Below are 9590 nucleotides of genomic sequence, written 5' to 3'. Positions count from 1 at the left end.
ACGTGGACAGTTTATGTGTGCCGAGTCAATTACAAATATTACTGACAGAGGGTGATCTATAGAAGGCCGTGTACCAGCATGATATGTTTATGTGTACGGCAACGTTTCTGGGTCAGCATCCTATTTTGTTGTTGAAACCTTAAAAAAGCATATATTAATGTATGGATAATTGCGATATATTGTCAGTGTGACACAAACAACCAAATATAAGTTGATAAGGAGCATGTAACACAACAGACGCAGTCGTTTACGTATTTCCTGAAACATGTAATATAGAAGACGCAACAGCACGCACCTGCCTGAAGACCGTCACCTTAGCTACTGACATCACACCAAACCACGTCATCAACTGAGATTAATGCAAATTCTATTCTCCCTGCGAACTTTCACTATATGCAAATGAATGTTTTCAAGGGTCTGGAATTTATGTGTTTTTTTTGCATAAAAACCCATATAGAACTTTCGGGTACCCATTTGCTAATAAACAGAGGTCGGATTACAACAGATCTTCAGGAACCCATGCTTGGCATAAGGAGGACAAACAGAATCGGGTGTCAGTCATATAGTAGATGCATGTCATTATATCCCATGTACGTATATAAATACTCATCATATCAGCCACTGGATTGTCTGTTCCAGCCATATAACGACCTCCGTCATATCATATTCAGACCGCCGTCATATACTGTAATACTGGTCATTGAGGCTTGAGTAACAAATAAATAAAACTGAACAGTGGCGTGCAGTGTCAGATCCAGCGGCAGAATGTGACGCAATATGGTATGAACACTTAACCACCCAGTGACTCATGTCCTCTCTGATCACATTTGTTGAAAACCCAAGCACGATCATATCAGTTTCATAGAGTGTTTCGAGATTCATAATTTCATATACCTTGATTGAAAATCGATATCTAAGGAAGCATGTATCTTCATCTTACTTCAGTACGCGTTCATACGCCAATTTGCTTCACTTTACACAGTTCTCCGGCCTGTCCTCATAACAGATACTACTAGGATTCCTAATATTGATTTTGAACCACAGCACTTGTATCCTGTCCCTTAAGACAATCCCTGTAATGATAACCTTCACACTGCCTTCACTGTCGGCTGACTCTTGCGCTCACACACTAAGACGTAAGTCCTGAAATTCCTGATTCCAATTCGCTGTTTTACTTCAAATCGTACCTTTACAATTCATTTAGACGCGATGCAAGCTTCTTACAGCAATGACATTATCATTGTGTTGTGATGAGTTATTGATTTTGGAGATATCGGTAGATTTATTTTTCCTTTAAGTTTAGTTTGAGGTAGGAGGTAGGTATGTGTGTGTGTGTGTGTGTGTGTGTGTGTGTGTGTGTGTGTGTGTGTGTGTGTGTGTGTGTGTGTGTGCATGTGCATGTGCGTTGCATTGGAATGGGGAAGGAGGACATTTTGCGTCAATCCTGGAAACCATCTTTTTCTTACTATGAAGCAATCACATCAAGAAAATATCGAGAGGCCCTTGGGGCTTGCGAATAGCATATATTGAGGTGAGATATAATATATAAAACTGAAAATGAATATTGCTGGACTCATGCGTTAATTATACATGACCTGCTGTGGCATCGCAGTGGAATGTTAATTACTTGACTTTCTGTCCTGTATAACGTGGTGTGGTATGGTGCTGGAATGATAGATATACCCTGACCATGAACCCTGTGTAACGTGGTGTGGTATGGTGCTGGAAGGACAGACATACCCTGACCATGAGCCCTGTATAACGTGGTGTGGTATGGTGCTGGAAGGACAGACATACCCTGACCATGAGCCCTGTGTAACGTGGTGTGGTATGGTGCTGGAAGGACAGACATACCCTGACCATGAGCCCTGTGTAACGTGGTGTGGTATGGTGCTGGAAGGACAGACATACCCTGACCATGAGCCCTGTGTAACGTGGTGTGGTATGGTGCTGGAAGGATAGACATACCCTGACCATGAGCCCTGTGTAACGTGGTGTGGTATGGTGCTGGAATGATAGATATACCCTGACCATGAACCCTGTGTAACGTGGTGTGGTATGGTGCTGGAAGGACAGACATACCCTGACCATGAGCCCTGTGTAACGTGGTGTGGTATGGTGCTGGAAGGACAGACATACCCTGACCATGAGCCCTGTGTAACGTGGTGTGGTATGGTGCTGGAAGGACAGACATACCCTGACCATGAGCCCTGTGTAACGTGGTGTGGTATGGTGCTGGAAGGACAGACATACCCTGACCATGAGCCCTGTGTAACGTGGTGTGGTATGGTGCTGGAAGGACAGACATACCCTGACCATGAGCCCTGTGTAACGTGGTGTGGTATGGTGCTGGAAGGACAGACATACCCTGACCATGAGCCCTGTGTAACGTGGTGTGGTATGGTGCTGGAAGGATAGACATACCCTGACCATGAGCCCTGTGTAACGTGGTGTGGTATGGTGCTGGAATGATAGACATACCCTGACCATGAGCCCTGTGTAACGTGGTGTGGTATGGTGCTGGAAGGACAGACATACCCTGACCATGAGCCCTGTGTAACGTGGTGTGGTATGGTGCTGGAAGGACAGACATACCCTGACCATGAGCCCTGTGTAACGTGGTGTGGTATGGTGCTGGAAGGATAGACATACCCTGACCATGAGCCCTGTGTAACGTGGTGTGGTATGGTGCTGGAAGGACAGACATACCCTGACCATGAGCCCTGTGTAACGTGGTGTGGTATGGTGCTGGAAGGACAGACATACCCTGACCATGAGCCCTGTGTAACGTGGTGTGGTATGGTGCTGGAATGATAGATATACCCTGACCATGAGCCCCGTGTAACGTGGTGTGGTATGGTGCTGGAAGGACAGACATACCCTGACCATGAGCCCTGTGTAACGTGGTGTGGTATGGTGCTGGAATGATAGACATACCCTGACCATGAACCCTGTGTAACGTGGTGTGGTATAGTGCTGGAAGGATAGACATACCCTGACCATGAGCCCTGTGTAACGTGGTGTGGTATGGTGCTGGAAGGATAGACATACCCTGACCATGAGCCCTGTGTAACGTGGTGTGGTATGGTGCTGGAAGGACAGATATACCCTGACCATGAGCCCCGTGTAACGTGGTGTGGTATGGTGCTGGAATGATAGACATACCCTGACCATGAGCCCTGTATAACGTGGTGTGGTATGGTGCTGGAAGGATAGACATACCCTGACCATGAGCCCTGTGTAACGTGGTGTGGTATGGTGCTGGAAGGACAGACATACCCTGACCATGAGCCCTGTGTAACGTGGTGTGGTATGGTGCTGGAATGATAGATATACCCTGACCATGAGCCCCGTGTAACGTGGTGTGGTATGGTGCTGGAATGATAGACATACCCTGACCATGAGCCCTGTGTAACGTGGTGTGGTATGGTGCTGGAAGGACAGACATACCCTGACCATGAGCCCTGTGTAACGTGGTGTGGTATGGTGCTGGAAGGATAGCCATGCCCTGACCATGAGCCCTGTGTAACGTGGTGTGGTATGGTGCTGGAAGGATAGACATACCCTGACCATGAGCCCTGTGTAACGTGGTGTGGTATGGTGCTGGAAGGATAGACATACCCTGACTATGAGCCCTGTATAACGTGGTGTGGTATGGTGCTGGAAGGATAGACATACCCTGACCATGAGCCCTGTGTAACGTGGTGTGGTATGGTGCTGGAAGGACAGACATACCCTGACCATGAGCCCTGTGTAACGTGGTGTGGTATGGTGCTGGAAGGATAGATATACCCTGACCATGAACCCTGTGTAACGTGGTGTGGTATGGTGCTGGAAGGACAGACATACCCTGACCATGAGCCCTGTGTAACGTGGTGTGGTATGGTGCTGGAAGGATAGACATGCCCTGACCATGAGCCCTGTGTAACGTGGTGTGGTATGGTGCTGGAAGGATAGACATACCCTGACCATGAACCCTGTGTAACGTGGTGTGGTATGGTGCTGGAAGGACAGACATACCCTGACCATGAGCCCTGTGTAACGTGGTGTGGTATGGTGCTGGAAGGATAGACATACCCTGACCATGAGCCCTGTGTAACGTGGTGTGGTATGGTGCTGGAAGGATAGACATACCCTGACCATGAGCCCTGTGTAACGTGGTGTGGTATGGTGCTGGAAGGATAGACATACCCTGACCATGAGCCCTGTATAACGTGGTGTGGTATGGTGCTGGAAGGATAGACATACCCTGACCATGAGCCCTGTGTAACGTGGTGTGGTATGGTGCTGGAAGGACAGACATACCCTGAACATGAGCCCTGTGTAACGTGGTGTGGTATGGTGCTGGAAGGATAGACATACCCTGACCATGAGCCCTGTGTAACGTGGTGTGGTATGGTGCTGGAAGGACAGACATACCCTGACCATGAGCCCTGTGTAACGTGGTGTGGTATGGTGCTGGAAGGATAGATATACCCTGACCATGAACCCTGTGTAACGTGGTGTGGTATGGTGCTGGAAGGACAGACATACCCTGACCATGAGCCCTGTGTAACGTGGTGTGGTATGGTGCTGGAAGGATAGATATACCCTGACCATGAACCCTGTGTAACGTGGTGTGGTATGGTGCTGGATGGACAGACATACCCTGACCATGAGCCCTGTGTAACGTGGTGTGGTATGGTGCTGGAAGGATAGACATACCCTGACCATGAGCCCTGTGTAACGTGGTGTGGTATGGTGCTGGAAGGATGGCCATGCCCTGACCATGAGCCCTGTGTAACGTGGTGTGGTATGGTGCTGGAAGGACAGACATACCCTGACCATGAGCCCTGTGTAACGTGGTGTGGTATGGTGCTGGAAGGATAGACATACCCTGACCATGAGCCCTGTGTAACGTGGTGTGGTATGGTGCTGGAAGGATAGACATACCCTGACCATGAGCCCTGTGTAACGTGGTGTGGTATGGTGCTGGAAGGATAGCCATGCCCTGACCATGAGCCCTGTGTAACGTGGTGTGGTTTGGTGCTGGAAGGATAGCCATACCCTGACCATGAGCCCTGTGTAACGTGGTGTGGTATGGTGCTGGAAGGACAGACATACCCTGACCATGAGCCCTGTGTAACGTGGTGTGGTATGGTGCTGGAAGGACAGACATACCCTGACCATGAGCCCTGTGTAACGTGGTGTGGTATGGTGCTGGAAGGATAGACATACCCTGACCATGAGCCCTGTGTAACGTGGTGTGGTATGGTGCTGGAAGGATAGACATACCCTGACCATGAGCCCTGTGTAACGTGGTGTGGTATGGTGCTGGAAGGACAGACATACCCTGACCATGAGCCCTGTGTAACGTGGTGTGGTATGGTGCTGGAAGGACAGACATACCCTGACCATGAGCCCTGTGTAACGTGGTGTGGTATGGTGCTGGAAGGACAGACATACCCTGACCATGAGCCCTGTGTAACGTGGTGTGGTATGGTGCTGGAAGGACAGACATACCCTGACCATGAGCCCTGTGTAGCGTGGTGTGGTATGGTGCTGGAAGGATAGACATACCCTGACCATGAGCCCTGTGTAACGTGGTGTGGTATGGTGCTGGAAGGACAGACATACCCTGACCATGAGCCCTGTGTAACGTGGTGTGGTATGGTGCTGGAAGGATAGACATACCCTGACCATGAGCCCTGTGTAACGTGGTGTGGTATGGTGCTGGAAGGACAGACATACCCTGACCATGAGCCCTGTGTAACGTGGTGTGGTATGGTGCTGGAAGGATAGACATACCCTGACCATGAGCCCTGTGTAACGTGGTGTGGTATGGTGCTGGAAGGATAGACATACCCTGACCATGAGCCCTGTGTAACGTGGTGTGGTATGGTGCTGGAAGGACAGACATACCCTGACCATGAGCCCTGTGTAACGTGGTGTGGTATGGTGCTGGAAGGATAGACATACCCTGACCATGAGCCCTGTGTAACGTGGTGTGGTATGGTGCTGGAAGGACAGACATACCCTGACCATGAGCCCTGTGTAACGTGGTGTGGTATGGTGCTGGAAGGACAGACATACCCTGAACATGAGCCCTGTGTAACGTGGTGTGGTATGGTGCTGGAAGGATAGACATACCCTGACCATGAGCCCTGTGTAACGTGGTGTGGTATGGTGCTGGAAGGACAGACATACCCTGACCATGAGCCCTGTGTAACGTGGTGTGGTATGGTGCTGGAAGGACAGACATACCCTGAACATGAGCCCTGTGTAACGTGGTGTGGTATGGTGCTGGAAGGATAGACATACCCTGACCGTGAGCCCTGTGTAACGTGGTGTGGTATGGTGCTGGAAGGACAGACATACCATGAACCTGTTGTTACTAAAATTGCCGTGATAGCATTTTACTATATCTCCTTTGAACCAGCAAGATATAACACAGACAAGTCTAAAATATTTAATAATACATGGAGCAAACAATGAACAAGTTACAGTGAATGAAGGCATAATTCTAGTATAACGCAATTGAGTCACAAGCCTAAGGTAATGGGTCACAAATATAAAATATCAACTTACCAGAATCCTGTCATTTTACACTTAAATCAGATATACTAGCTGAAGGTGGTTTACAAAGTCAGTGGTCTGGCACGAAGCATCAATCTTGAATGTAGACTGGTGGTAGGATGTTGTTGACAAACAGACGAGGATTGGCAGAGGCAGAAATATTGTGATCAATGACAAGTATCACTTAATCAATTAATGCAAATTACAGAAAACAATCTCTGAATAACGTAGTACGGCATGGCGCTGGATGCATGGACATGGCCAGAACCTGGGCCCTGAATAAACAGGTGTGGAAATGCGCTGCATAGTCATATATGTCATGATGTTCTGCCCATTAAATTATTTTGTTTTTTTTTCAGGAAATTATCTTACATCGGTTTTGTACAGTTCAAACGTTTACATTAAAGCACATAACCGCATGAAACGCGTTAAATCAGCATGGCATTCGCTGTTGGAAAATTAAATACATATCGTCTTTAAACGTATCTTTGTATTCCGTGTTATGTATAACATATGTAATGAGATCGTAGGCCCACATGCTGCGGGTAATCTCATCTGTCGACTGACATTCTGGTTGATCACAAGATGACACATGACATACCACGTGAGGATTAGACACTGCGCAAATACGCCACAGTGACATTAAAGGTACAATTGTTTCGCGAACGCCCTGGATCACCAAGGATCCGTTTTAAACTTTTTGCACAGTAATTTAACCTTTCCATTTACTTTCCCAAGCAAAATCCTGTAAAAACACTGTCTTTGGAAATGCATCAGATACCCTTGTGGTCCGTTGTCATCTAAAAGCAATTTTCCCCTGCTTTTTTCTCATTCTACTGTCATATCTAAATTTGAATTACTAGCCAGTCGAAAATACCACCAGTCCCGGCACGCAACGTTGGGTTGAACGTGTGAATAAGTGCTCTCGGATGTCGTGTGGTCCCGCGTGTCTTAGCGCGTCCGACGAGTAAGTAGGAACATAAGTAGAAGTGGCGACTTTGCATCCGGCCCGGATCCAGTTTGAAACTAATTACATAATAAACTAGTAGCAGTATTTGCCTGAGCGCTTTAGACCATATTTAATTTGAAATATTGCAAAGGCAGAATGTTTCGGTCTATTTTTATCGTTTGTGTGATTGTTGTTTTCCGCCGCAGTATACAGCTATGATGTTTTTTCATGGATATATGACTGAATCTGACCGAGACAAACCAGGGGTTGATAGTATGAGAGACGTCCATCAATGCACACAAATGGGCAAGTCACCTTGGTAAAACACCCAATCCATTTGTGAAGAAACTGATTCAAAATCCCCACCGAGGCCTCTTTAAAGTTTTAAATTAGCTCTCAGCCTCCCATGGTGGTTAACAAACCAAGCAAATAATTTATATGGAGTCGATCCCGGAAGGCTTTCGTGGCAGGCGAACACAGCCCACGATCCCTCAGTGCCGTATTACAACATGCGATCATACAAAGAACATCATTCAATCATGAGCTCTGAAACATTGCCTGGATCAATAGCCCTGCACAAATTAGTCTTCTCATAATCCTGTACCAATCTTTCCTCTACTTTGGGTGAAACACGACTAGCTTCATCTAATGTCAAGGCAACAAGAAGTAAAATCTCACAACGAAACTTCATATGAGAACTTGATACGATAACGTTAGAGATGCTGACTGCTTCTCCTACAACTCATGAACTATTCATTCCGTCAGCAAGAACACACCAAACTCTCAGATACCGTACCCGTAACATCGTACGAGCGGTGAGGGATGACATTTCCCACGAAGCAAAAATGGGCATGTAAGGTAATATGACACAAAAATGCTCTCGACAACATCATGTTTGGTATTTACTTGTGCAGAATTCGTATCTTATTGAATTCTTGTATAAACGTAACCACATGTAATTGTAGTCTATTGATAGTGGTGCACTCGGTAAAATGATACATGCGTAGATGTACTGATACTCTAAATGTACACGGACTGATACTCACTGACTGATACATAAGTCACATCTACTATCCACGATGAATATATATGTTTACCTGGATACCTCGACCTGCATATATTCAGCCTGACAGATTGAGAGGGCTAGGGTGTCACCGTCACCTATCGTTCCTCGGGCTAGGTTTCTGGGTTCGAATTCCAGATCGTACGATAATGTTTGTATGTCTGAGAGTTATACCCTTGTGGATCTAATCAATTTGGTAAATGTCTGGAATACTCACTCACTCACTCTTCTAATGAAACTGATCAGTTCCAGGCGGACATAATACTTACATTACACCCTTGTTTTCTATGTCACTTTCTAAACGGTAGCCTCATACTATTATGAAAACCAAACTTATCTGTAATATTATCTTGAGAGCCAACTTTTCAATATATTTTCTTTTCATAAATTACGCATTAGCGTGTTCACAAACAGGTATTTAATTCTGAGTTGATTCAAGTATGCAAGTTGATGCAACACAGACACACGCATACGTCCGTTCTTTGAACCTCTTACATTTTAGACCTACCGTCTATTGCATTACATACTCTAGACAAAGACGCATTGTCCATGGGTATGCGTATTGGGGATATGTACAACCCACACACTGACAAGCTATGTGTTTTTGTGCTTGTTCTGTTGCGCAAACTGGCATATAATTCTATCCTGATTGCATGTAATTTTGAAATAAGGGACTTGAGCTGTCGATGCTGTGTTGTAGTGATCAGGCCGTGCTCCACATGTAGCGTTGATCGTGCAGCACCGTACACCCCCCAGGATAGTCTATCGTGCGGGGATGCCGTTAGAAGCAGGCTTCTAGCGACATCGTAACCAACGATCGATATTTTGAAAATAAAATTATTTCCTCGGAGGGAAGGTCTTGCCAACACCAGTAGAGATCAGATATTATAATCTACATGTGACGACCTGGATTCCTTTCAACCGGACTTTGATCAGCACAAGGTAAGGCGTGTCATGAGATGAAAATTGGTTTGATCAGGTGGGCTTAATGTTGTATTTTGCTGATTTAAACCTGGAGAAGTA

This window comes from Haliotis asinina, chromosome 6 (assembly GCF_037392515.1).
Source record: "Haliotis asinina isolate JCU_RB_2024 chromosome 6, JCU_Hal_asi_v2, whole genome shotgun sequence".
Classification (NCBI taxonomy): Eukaryota; Metazoa; Mollusca; class Gastropoda; order Lepetellida; family Haliotidae; genus Haliotis; species Haliotis asinina.
The sequence above is the reverse complement of the archived record's forward strand: the minus strand, read 5'-3'. Positions refer to the sequence as shown.